This window comes from Erythrolamprus reginae, chromosome 4, assembly GCF_031021105.1.
Source record: "Erythrolamprus reginae isolate rEryReg1 chromosome 4, rEryReg1.hap1, whole genome shotgun sequence".
Classification (NCBI taxonomy): Eukaryota; Metazoa; Chordata; class Lepidosauria; order Squamata; family Dipsadidae; genus Erythrolamprus; species Erythrolamprus reginae.
In genome coordinates, this window is record NC_091953.1 from 41,805,478 (window position 1) to 41,818,114 (window position 12,637).

Below are 12,637 nucleotides of genomic sequence, written 5' to 3' on the forward strand. Positions count from 1 at the left end.
TTCAAATACTTAAGATAACTAGGAGTTTCGCATAATTCATTCTATATTATTTTACCATTGAATTCATATGTTATAGCTTTGTTTCTATGCACTAAAAGGACTGATACCTCCCGCTTTCCCGTCCTAAACTAAAACTCACAGCAGCTTTAAATCAGAACTAGGCTGATTTCTTCAAGGCTTTTAGTTGGAATGGGCTTCTCAAGTTCTTCCTTGGTTCTCAAACCTTTTTCGATACTGTTGCATTATCGTACAGAAGAGTTATGTGGTAGATTTGTATAAGTGAACTCTAGCAAAAGGCCACCTGATGGCTCTCCTTTAAATAGAGGGCTGCCGGCTGGAAGAACCAATCAGTGCAATTTACTCTCCCGCTCTACAGAGGAAACCTGGTTGGAAACATTTTGCTAACATGGGAATCCTAAGACATAATAGATACCCTATGGTTTTCTTCTTGTATCAGAAATGCCAAACTTAACTCAGAGGTGGCTGCTATTTAGGGGATGTAGAAACAAATTGTAATGTACACTGTCCAAATGTTTAACATAGTTCAAAAAAGAAGCATACACATATGTGAAAAATACAAAAAATCTTCACCTTATTTGTATTTGACAAGACTCTATTCCATGTAATTCGCCTATTCTCTGTTATCCTTTGTCTATTCAAAATTTTAACAGCATACAATGAAATTTGACTACCCCTGACTTAAATATATTATAATGGAATTGTTTAATAAAACATTCCTCAAACTTGATTAACATAAAGGATTAACTTTTATAAAAGAAATCAGGTTTGACTATTGTGGTAAGAGGAGTTCAGGATGATTCATTATGATTATCTCATTTTATGTATTTCTTTTGTGACTGTTTAAGTTAATGTTACTTGCCTTTGTTTTTGTGATTGTATAAGTTGATGTTACTTGTCTTATCATGTTTTGTAGTAGTTTTACATTGATTCTCAGGTACTCTTATTGTTTTCTCTGGAATTTGAAAGGATGATGAAGACAGAAATCTCCACTCCAGCAGTACCTTTTTCCTAGCCAAACTAAGGTATGGGATGTGTTTTGTTTTTTGCATCAAGAGTATGATTGTAATGGCAACAGGATCAGGAGGACATTTACGCCTGCTTCTAATTATTTGAGGTTGCAGGATGCTATCACCTTCTCTTTCATTTACTTTTGTCTGCTTTCAACTCAGTTCATCTATAATTATAACAGGCAGGAAATGAACAGAATTTCAGATATAGTTAGCCAGTGCATCCCTTGAATAGGTGCTCACGGATGCAATATTAGATTGGTATGCCATTATCAAAACTGACTGATTTTTGATGATAGTTGCTTCTGCTGATACTAAATGAGTGACAAAAATAGCATTAAAATTCTTCATTTTGAGCTTTGTTATACTTCCCAACTCAAAGTAATGTTGGAAAGAAATCATGTAAAGGATCCTAAAAATCATCAGTCAGTTCATCATTGTGAAATTTTTCTAAAAACTGAGTCCAACGGGAGCAAATTTGGTGTAGCAGATAAGCTGGCAAAAGATCTTATATGTAAATGTGTACCAAATTTGGCTGGGGATTCTGGAAAAATATTTTATCACCATCGCTATCCTCCTCCTCATCATCAACAACAATATATTTATCATATATAAAATAAACCTTTCAATGCAACATTATGATAGAGCTGGATAACATCTCAAATTCTGTTAAGCTCTTTATTTAGTCCTCATTTTTTCTTCCTCCTGGTTATGTGACTCAAGAGCTAAGCCTATGCAATTTATCACAGGCTATTCACCACACACATGATGAAATATGGATGGAGTGCAGAAGGACACAGATAAGTGCAATATATTACATGTACTTTCCATGGCCATTGCTGGTTGAGTAGTTCAAAATAATTCCAAAAGCCATACTCTGAAGCTGCATTGAATTCCATGCACATCAAAGATTTCTCTTCCCTTCCCAGAGCTTAACCCTAACTCTAACCCTAACCTTAGAGTTAATTGCCACAAATAGAGTAACCTATTTATGTCAGTTAACAGAATTTAATATAGTTAACTAATCTATCGAAATATAAGATGCTCTTTGATAAACTGTTCGCTAAGACGAAACATTTCCCTTTTGTTTACTTTTGCCAAAGGAGCTCAAAGTAGTTAAAAATGCCTAAACATACTATACAAGTATTATCTGCAACAGTCTTATTTTATATGTAGCAGTCTTACTTCACTAGGAACTTCATGTGAAAGGACAGTTTTATGTATTTTTCTAAGAGCACTTTATCATATGTGATTTTCCTTTTTTTATAGTAATAACTACTGTTAAAACAGGTGGATAAGAGCTTTGCTTTGTTTTTCCCTTCAATATCAAAGATAGGGATCTGATTTCAGCAGAAGAAAAGTGACATTCATTTCTTCTTGCCACTTTATCACATTTTTCATTGAATTGAATAACTTTGATGGTGAAATGTTTCAAGTTGTATTTTGGATTCCCTGTGAATTTAACTTCTTCTTGATTATCCTTGTCTGTTTAATTAGACACACCATTTTAGGTACAGCCAACCAGAATTCTGACTGACCATTTGTAATTTCCAGTAAATATTGAACTGCTGTGAATAAATTGTTGAAGAATTAGGCTTATTGTTGGAATTATTGGTATTTTAAAAAAATTATCCACTATAAACTCATATGGAGAGAATGGTGATCTAAATTTATTTTTTTGGACGTCTGAAAGTAAGCAACTCTTAAATATGCTGTGACTTTATTATTTGCATAATTTTAAAAGCACACTAGTTTAATACAAACAATGCAAGAATACAATAACGAAAAAGTCCAATTTATAGCAGCCAGATGTCTTTTTAAACTTTTTAAATATTTTAAATTTATTTGGATTTGTTACGATTTGTTATATTTTGCTGTGAGCCGCCCCGAGTCCGCGGAGAGGGGCGGCATACAAATCTAAATAATAAATAAATAAATAAATGGGCATGCCGGATGAAGTTATGAAATAAATGACAAATGTGAGATTTTTATTTTACCAAATATTTTGCAAATCTAGCTGAGTAGACAATTTGAATTTCTTCACAAAAAGGATTTTTCATTGCTACAAACTGAACCACACAAATATAAGAATTGAGAAATAAAGGAGGTTTTGAAACTATTTAAAAACTGTTACTGCATAGCTTATTAGCAAATGGGACAGTTTTACTTAGAGAATTACCCATTCTTCCAAATGAATGGATATGGTAATGTTTATGATTAGACATATGGTTTGTGTCCTCACCACAATAAGGTTGTTTGGGGCAATAACCTTGGGTCTCTATGAATGCATCATCTGTGACCTTCAGTAATGTTATAAAATACAGATCTGATCCTATGTTCAAGCAGCAGAAGTAATAGATATAGTTGTGATTAATTTAATGGTATGATATGACCTTTGTTTCTAATTAGATTTGTCTGGCAGGACTCCTTTGCCAGTAACATCTTCCAGATGTTCTTGTAATTTATTAATTCCAATAGAAAGGATAGTAGCAGAAAAAGCATTATGTTTTGTAATTGAGGTCTGTTGTACATTCTTTCTTGGCTGAATGTTTTCTGTATAAGTTGACCTCTTAGTGCCACATTTCATAAATTGGTTGACAATTAAAGCTATCAGGCTTAATCCAAAAATTACACTACTGCAAAGCTTGTCATAATGTATTCTTCTGGAAATATATCTGTTTAAAATAAAATTCTAGAATAAGCATACAATATGGGCTATAGATATATGGATGACCACTAAATGTTTTTTTAGATCTTAAATTAATCATATTGTTTTATTATATATTGTAAGACGCCCCGAGACCTCGGAGAGGAGCGGCATAAAAGTCCAATAATAAATAAATGTTGGCTTTCCATATCAATTGCTGTCATCTAAACAGAAGGAGTCCGGAGGCAACTTTTTCAACTAACAAATTTTATTAAAATTTGTTTTCATCAGTGCATTCTATGCTTGTGATGAATTAAACTTTAGGTAATAAAAGCTTATATCTTTTAATAAAAATAGTTCTAAAAGGTGCTACTTGACTCCTTCCGATGTTTTGACATAACACCAACACAACTCTCCTATAACTTCTGACCAAGGGTGGGTTCTAACTTCTAACTTGCCTCAATATGAATTCACTTCCTCCATGGGTGACCACACAATGCACACCGATGCTGATGGCGAGTGAGCATTTGCATACTTAGCATGCATGAGCGCACCAAAACCTAAGCTTCTGTAAAGGGACAGAAGGCAAAAACAAGATGGCGGCACCTACAGCGCTGCCTTTAGAGCTGGTTCAGGGCCGTAGCCTACCGGCAGTTGCTCCTGGTTCAGTGAGCGGGGAAAATTCCTGCCACTGGTTCTAAACAACCACTCTGAACCAGGAGCAACCCACCTCTGCTGCTAATATCCAGTGGTTCTCTGTATTTTTGCACCAGACATAAGGTGGTCTTTGACTTATGATCACAATTCAGCCTGTTCCTAAGCAGAGCAAACGAGACCATTGTTAAATGAGTTTTGCTCCATTTCATGATCTTCCTGGTCATAATTGTCAAATGAATCACTACAGTTAAGTTATACTGCTGTTAAGTGAATCTGGCTTCCCTATTGACTTTGCTTGTCAGAAGGTAGCAAAAGGGGATCCCCTGACTCCAGGACACTGCAACCATCATAAATATGAATCAGTTGCCAAGGATCTGAAGTTTTATCACATGGCCATCGGGATGCTCCAATAGTCATAAGTGTGAAAAAGGTTGTAAGTCACTTTGATTAGTGGCGTTGTAACTTCAAACGGTCAATAAACAAATACAGTGTTTTCTCGATTTTCGCGGGTTCGAACTTCGCGGAAAGTCCATACCACGGTTTTTCAAAAATATTAATTAAAAAATACTTTGCGGGTTTTTTCCCCTGTACCATGGTTTTTCCCACCCGATGACGTCTGCCTTTAATAAATATTTTTTAAAATAAACTTTAATTAATAAACATGGTGAGTAATAATCTAAATGGTTGCTAAGGGAATGGAAAATTGCAATTTAGGGGTTTAAAGTGTTACGGGAAGGTTTGTGATACTGTTCATAGCCAAAAATAGTGTATTTACTTCCGTATCTATACTTCGTGGAAATTCGACTTTCGCGGGCGGTCTCGGAATGCATCCCCCGCGAAAAGCGAGGGAACACTGTAGTTATACATCAAGAACTGTCTGTATATCCTTTCTGAAATGGATAGTAAATACCCCTATAAATCTGGCAGTGCTGGAGCAATCTCAAATGATCTCACAAAAGCTCCTTGTTAAATTTTATGGAATTTTTGACCTAGCTGAAGTAGGAGTGAGCCCCCAAATCTAACACAACAATTATCTATATGGCAACCATCAGTGCAGTAGCAGCAATGGAACTGAAAGAGACAGTTCCTAAATATTTAGCAGTACCCCACTGTTTACAGACAACTTGCAATAATGCTACTGCTCCCAGCATTTCCTGGAACAATACATTTACCTGGTCCATAGCGTCTCTGAAGTCTTAAAAACTGTTTTTCAAGAATAGAGACAATGTTTGAGGCTATAATAAGAATATAGACCTTTCCTTTTATAAGCCAGAGATTTAAAGCAGGGGAAGGCATTCTTTGATGCGTAGAGACATATTTAATGGTGCTTGACACTGCAAGCTGCTCACTTTGGCATTAAGAAAAGAAACACTACAATATATGAAAGCGTCTCTATCAAGGCATGTTCAACTCCAGCTGACTATATTCATGTATATCTGTGGAAGCAGTTTTTTTTCTAGGATATTTGTTTGTTTGTATTTCTGATTGGACTAACTCATGCCCCTGGTTTTTCCTGAACATCTTTGTTAAGTTCTCAAACTGAAAAGGCTGGAGAAGTAGTGTGACTAACAGCTCTTTATTGCAAGTGGTAGAATCCAACAAAAGCCCAGCCCGGAAGAGTTCTCTTTAAATAGAGGACTGTCGACTGGTTGAACGAATTAGCTATCTTTTATTTTCCCTCTCTGCAAAGCGGACCTTGATGTAAACAGCTTGCTAAGATTCAAATGCTTAATGCACAACATCCTTACATCTAAATAACATACCTAGATGTGGCAAACTGCTAAGATCTTAAATAGACCTTTGTTTTGTTAATTTGAGCACATCTTCCTCCTATGTCCCCCCTCCCCGCCTCCCTAGAGATAGACTTTCTAAGATGGAAAATGTTCAGCAAAATGTATCAAAGAATAAATTGAAAGTACTGTGAAAAACTTGTTCAATTGCCATGTTTTCACTTAGATTATAAATATGGAAATATGTAATCTTTTTATACTATTGTAAATTAACTGATGCTTCCATTAAAAGAGTTTTACAATTATTTATTTATTCAGTATGGGCTATTTTTTCTTTGGAAAAATCTTGCTTAGGAAAAGAGTAATGTTTGAAATAGGAGGAGTTGGCAAATAGGCCTTTGAGTTCTGTTGATTGAGGCGGGGGAATGAGATAGCATAATCAGATACCTTAATGCTAGTATAATATAATTGATGTTTACCAAGGTTTGTAAGTTAATTGGTTCCTTAATAAAAGGGCACTGAATTCTTCTTCATTTCCAGTTTTCTGATTATGATAACGGATAAATTCTGTTTGTTTGCAATTCTCCTGATCTTGAGCAATAAGAAATTGAAAATGACATCCCAAATCTTAACAGATGTATCAAGTCACTCGATAATATTAGATTAGAATGAATTTAATAGAATTGAATTGCTGCTAGATTCCTGTTTCTGCAAAGGGCTGACAAATAATCACCAAGTCTAAAAGGACAGCAAAAAGAGAAGTACAGGGGCTTTTGGGATAGAAGTGTAATTTTCTTTTCATTTCTCTCTCTCTTACTTCCATCACACTACTAGAAAGGATCCTTATGCATGAACATTTAAATTTTAAGAATGTAACCATCTAAGTTAAAACACTGAGGAACACAGAATTACAGAATAGCAGAATTGGCACTTTGGCAGTCTTCTAGTGCAGTGATTTTCAACCTTTTTTGAGCCGTGGCACATTTTTTACATTTACGAAACCCTGGGGCACATTGAGTGGGGGGGAGGGTGGGGGCTAAAAAAAGTTTGGACAAAAAAATTATCTCTCTCTCTTCCTCCTTTTGGCTCTATTTCTCTCTCTCTCCCTCCCTCTTTCTTTCTCTTCCTTCCTTCCTCTCTTTTTTGCTGTCTTCCCTCCCTCCCTCTATGTCTTTCTCTCTTTCTCCTTCCCTCCCTCTCTTTCTCTCTCTCTTTCTTTCTTTCCTTCTCTCTCTCGCTTGCTTTCTTTCTCTTGTTCTCTTTCTCTCTTTCTTTCTCTCTCTTTCTTGTTCTCTTTCTCTCTCTTGCTTTCTTTCTCTCTCTTGTTCTTTCTCTCTCTCTTCCTTTCTCTCTCTCTCTTGTTCTCTTTCTCTCGCTTTTTCTCTCTCTTGCTTTCTTTCTCTTGTTCTCTTTCTCTCTTGCTTTCTCTCTCTCTCTTGTTCTCTTTCTCTCTCTCGCTTTCTCTCTCTTGCTTTCTTTTTCTTTCTCTCTTGCTTTCTTTCTCTCTTTGAGCTTCGCGGCACACCTGACCATGTCTCACGGCACACTAGTGTGCCGCGGCACAGTGGTTGAAAAACACTGTTCTAGTGCAATCCCCTACTCAAACAGGAGATTTTATACCACTCTGGACATCAAATCTGTTCTTAAAATTCTCTAGTGATGGAATACCCACAACTTCTGAAGGCAAGCTGTTCCATTAATTAATTGTTCTCAGTAACAGGATATTTCTCCTTCATTCTACATTGGTTCTCTCTTTGATGAGCTACCACCTTATACTTCTTGTGTTGTCCTAAGGTGCTTTGGACAATAGGTTGACACCCCTCTTATCTATGACAGCCCTTCAAATATTGGAAGGCTGCTATCATGTCATGCCTAGTCCTTTTCTTTGTTAGACTGGAAATACTGAGTTCCCGCTTCATCGTATGCTTTGGTCTCCACTCCCCTAATCATCCTTGTTGTTTACTTTATGCTTTCTAGACTCCCAATGGATTTTTTTGTATTCTGATGTCCAAAACTGGATACTGTATTCCAAGTGTGATCTTACCAGTGCAGCAGGAATGGGTTCCACTTACCTTTGCCAGCAATTCACATCGCAACATTTGTTTAATTAGTATTTAATATTGATTAGATTTGTATGCCGCCCCTCTCCGAAGACTCGGAGCGGCTCACAACAGCAATAAAAAACAGTATAACAATGGGACAAATCTAATAATAAAATATATAAAAACCCCAACAATTAAAAACCATACAGCACATACACACCAAACGTAATATAATAAGCCTGGGGGAGATGTCTTAGTTCCCCCATGCCTGGTGACATAGGTGGGTCTTAAGTAACTTGCGAAAGACAAGGAGGGTGGGGGACATTCTAATCTCTGGGGGGAGTTGATTCCAAAGGGCCGGGGCCACCACAGAGAAGGCTCTTCCCCTGGGGCCCGCCAAACGACATTGTTTGGTCAACGGGACCCGGAGAAGGCCAACTCTGTGGGACCTTATCAGCCGCTGGGATTCGTGCGGTAGAAGGCGGTTCTGGAGGTATTCTGGTCCACTGCAATATAGGGCTTTAAAGCTTTAATGCTCCCCCTTATGTGAATTCACTTCCACACATGTTCAGAAGGTGATTTCAGTCTGAAACACAGCTGAGGAGCTACTCAGCTGTGCTTTGGGTGAAGAAATAAAGATCAGTATTAACACAGGGGCAGATGGGAGGGGTTTTTCAAAGCAGAGGATGACTAGAAGCAATCCAAACTGAAAAAAAATTGCCAACAATTCAGGGAAAAAATGGTGGCACACCTGCACCAGCACAGACAGAAATGGATCCATGATGTCATCTCCATGTCACCAGCAGGTCGCTAACAGTTTGGGTGATCTGACCCTTCAGTGCAGTATAAAATTGTACTAACACTTCTTCTGTTGAGGAATTGTTATGCAGTGTATGCAGCCTATGACTGCATACTTAGTGATTGTCCACTGGATTCCCAAATCCCTTCCACAGTTACTGTGTTGAGCCAGGTATTGTCTATTCTATACCTGTGAATTTTATTTTTCTTGCTTAAGTGCAAAACCTTATTTTTCTCATACTGAGTTGCATTTTGGTAGATAGGCCCCAGGGTTTAGGTCTGTCAAGATCCTTGTGTTGGCTATTCTCCCAGCTTGGTGTCATCTGCAAATCTGATGTGTTCCACTTCTATTCCTGCATCTAAATCATTTATAAAGATGTTGAAGAGTACTGAGCCTTGGTATACCTCACTATATGCTTCTCTCCATGTAAATGTGGTTCCATTGAGGACTGCATGCTGAATGTGGTTGGTCAAGCAGTTAGGAATCCTTTGAGGCACATGCTGTCTATTGCTCAATAGACACAAATAACTACTTCACATCTATTACAGATTGTAAAAAGGAAGAAATGTAAGTATGTGTTAAAGACAGCCTACTTTCATGCTTTGTTAAGAATATGACAGTTTACAATGAAAGGGTAGAAAGGATCTGCATTGGTTGCCGATCAATTTCCGGTCACAATTCAAAGTGTTGGTCATCACCTATAAAGCCCTCCATGGCACCGGACCAGGGTATCTACGAGACCGCCTTCTGCCGCACAAATCCCAGTGACCAGTTAGGTCCCACAGAGTGGGCCTTCTCTGGGTCCCGTCAACAAAACAATGTCATTTGGCGGGGCCCAGGGGAAGAGCCTTCTCTGTGGCGGCCCCGACCCTCTGGAACCAACTCCCCCCGGAGATTAGAATTGCCCCTACCCTCCTCGCCTTTCGTAAGCTCCTAAAAACCCATCTCTGCCGTCAGGCATGGAGGAACTGAGATATTCTTTCCCCCTAAGCCTTTACAATTTATGCATTGTATGCTTGTTTGTATGTATGTTTGGTTTTACAAATAAGGTTTTTTTAAAGATATTTTTAGGATTGGATTTACATGCTGTTTTTGTTGCTGTTATTAGCCGCCCCGAGTCTGCAGAGAGGGGCGACATACAAATCCAATAAATAATAATAATAATAATAATAATAATAATAATAATATTAATAATGTAAAATATCACACACACAAAATAAAACAATAAAAGTATAAATGATTTCTGAAGAGAAATAAAAATTGCTAGTAATGAATTTATCAAAAGAATTCAGAAATCTGTAAAAATGTCATAATCATAAATATATTCATAATATAAATATAATTAGAAATAACCAAGCCAAAATTTTTAACCTGCCTCTAAGAATTCATTGAGTTATAACACCAATCCTGTCTGATCATATGAAAGGACACCGCATTTGGTCCCTAGAAAATGCTGAGTTGTCCTACTTAAAACATGATTTGTACTGGGATGACTAAAGAATTATGCTAAGCACCTGCATAACTTGGAAAGATTCAGCTTTATCTCTTATGCTTATTATTCAGCAGTAAAAGGCAAAGGAAGAATGCCAATGCCAAATTGGATATTGACAGAAGGAGCGTCGGTCCTATCTGAACACCTTTTCTCAGTCTAGATTGCAGGATAGGCCAGGAATAGGTGGTGACTTCGTCCTTCTGCCTGGAGATTGAGCCATAATTTTCCAGCCATGCCATGTTACCTCTCTCTTTGGCATTGCCTCCCTTTCTGCCCCGTTATCGATGAAGACGCACCTATCACAAGATAAACTTATCCAGAGGTTAGATGCCCTGATCTTGCCCATCTGGATCCAGACCCTACAATCATGCAAAGGTAGGACTGGCCTATCCTGCAACCTACACTGAGAAAAGGCATTCAGGTAGGACCAACTCTCCTCCTCCAGTGAGGTTGCAGGATAGTTCAGAAATGGGACATACCAAAGCTGGCATTTCTAAGGATGGGTCTCTGTTGGGGCTGGATCTACTGATGCTTGGATCACCTGCTGGAGTACTCAAAGGAAGCCTCAGCTGAGGCAAACACATCCAGCTGGTAATGCCAAATAAATGGCGTAGGGGATGCCCAGGTGGCCGCCCTGCAGATTTCCTCCTGAGAAGCCTAGGTAGACCAGGCTATGGTGGATGTGGTGCTTCTGGTCAAGGGACTTACCACCTGTCGAGGGAGCAGCAGAGATTGGATATGCAGTTGCGATGTAGGTGTGTATCCATCTGCCGATGGTAGATGAAGACACCTTAGATCCAAAGGAAGCTGGCTGGAAGGAGACAAACAGTGTCTATGATTGCCTAGAGGAGGCCGCCTTCTTAATGTAAACTCGGAGGGCCGTCCTCATGTCCAGCATGTGTCACTTGCATTCCATGGCATGGGAAGGCCGAGGAGAAAAGTTGGGCAACACTATCTCCTGAGTCTGATGTTGACCTTTGGCACAAACGATGGGTACATTCATAGTATGAGACTCTAACAATGTGAAACTGGCAGAGGTACTCTCTGACTGACAGGGCTGCCAGTTCAGAAATGCACCTGGCAACAGTGACCAGGAACACCACCTTCAGAGTTAGGTTATGGAAAATAGCAGCCCTAATTGGCTAAAGGGGATTGACAGTGAAGGCTTGCAGGATCTTGGGCAGATCCTAAGTGCGATAGTAATGCACCACAGGTGGGCAAAGGGTGGCTACCCCCTATAAGAATCTACATATCAGGGATAGTGGGCAAGAAATTCTTGGCCACTCCCAGGAACTACTGTGACTAGTGCCGCAACCTATCTGTGCAGGATACTATGGATGAGGCCCATGTCCAGCCTCTCTTGGAGGAAGTATAGGACAGTGTGTATGGGAGCCTATGTGGGAACTAATAAATTGTTGGCACACCACTTGGAGAAAATTACCCAGGTGCATAGTTCCCTCTAAGCTGAGCAGTGAGCAATCGCTCACTTAAAAATCATCATCAGCTCAGAGTTTTCCAAACCTGCCCAGAAGCCGAGAGGGAAAGAGTGAGAGGGAAGGAGAGAGAGAGAGAGGAAGAGAAAGAAACAGATAGAAAAAAGAGAGGAAGGAAAAGAGAAAGAAAAAGAATGGGAGTAAGGAAGAGAGAAAGAAAATCAAAATCTAGTTTGAAACTAGCTCAACTATTTAAGTGGCATTTTGATATTGATAGAGTTGCCCTATTATGAGCTCACTGTTATAGACACACAGTACAGTATTTTATTTTGAAATTCTCTGAGGCAAAACAGGGTGGGTTTTTTATTTATTGGTTTGTTTGTTTGTTTGTTTGTTTGTTTGTTTATTTATTTATTATTTCTGTGCCGCCCAGTCCCAAAGGGACTGCCGCTCCGACACTATACTTTTCCGCCCACCCCCCCCCCCCCAAAAATTAGAGAGAACACTGCCCAGGTGGCATTGTAGATTCTGTCCATGGACGGTCACCTGGCAGACTGATGGTCTCGATGGCTTTATTGGAGAGGCGATCCCTCCTCAGGAGCTCCCTCTCAAGTGCCAGGTGGTCAGGTAGAGCCACTTCGGCTCCGGATGGAGTAGAGTTCCATGGCTGAGAAATATTTTTTCCAGAGGGATTTTCCAAGGAAGACTCATTTATAGACTGATCAGGTCCACAAACCACGGATATCTGGGCCAGTGTGGTGCCACCAGGATGATCTCTGCTTCCTCTGCCATCAGCTTCCAGATTACTG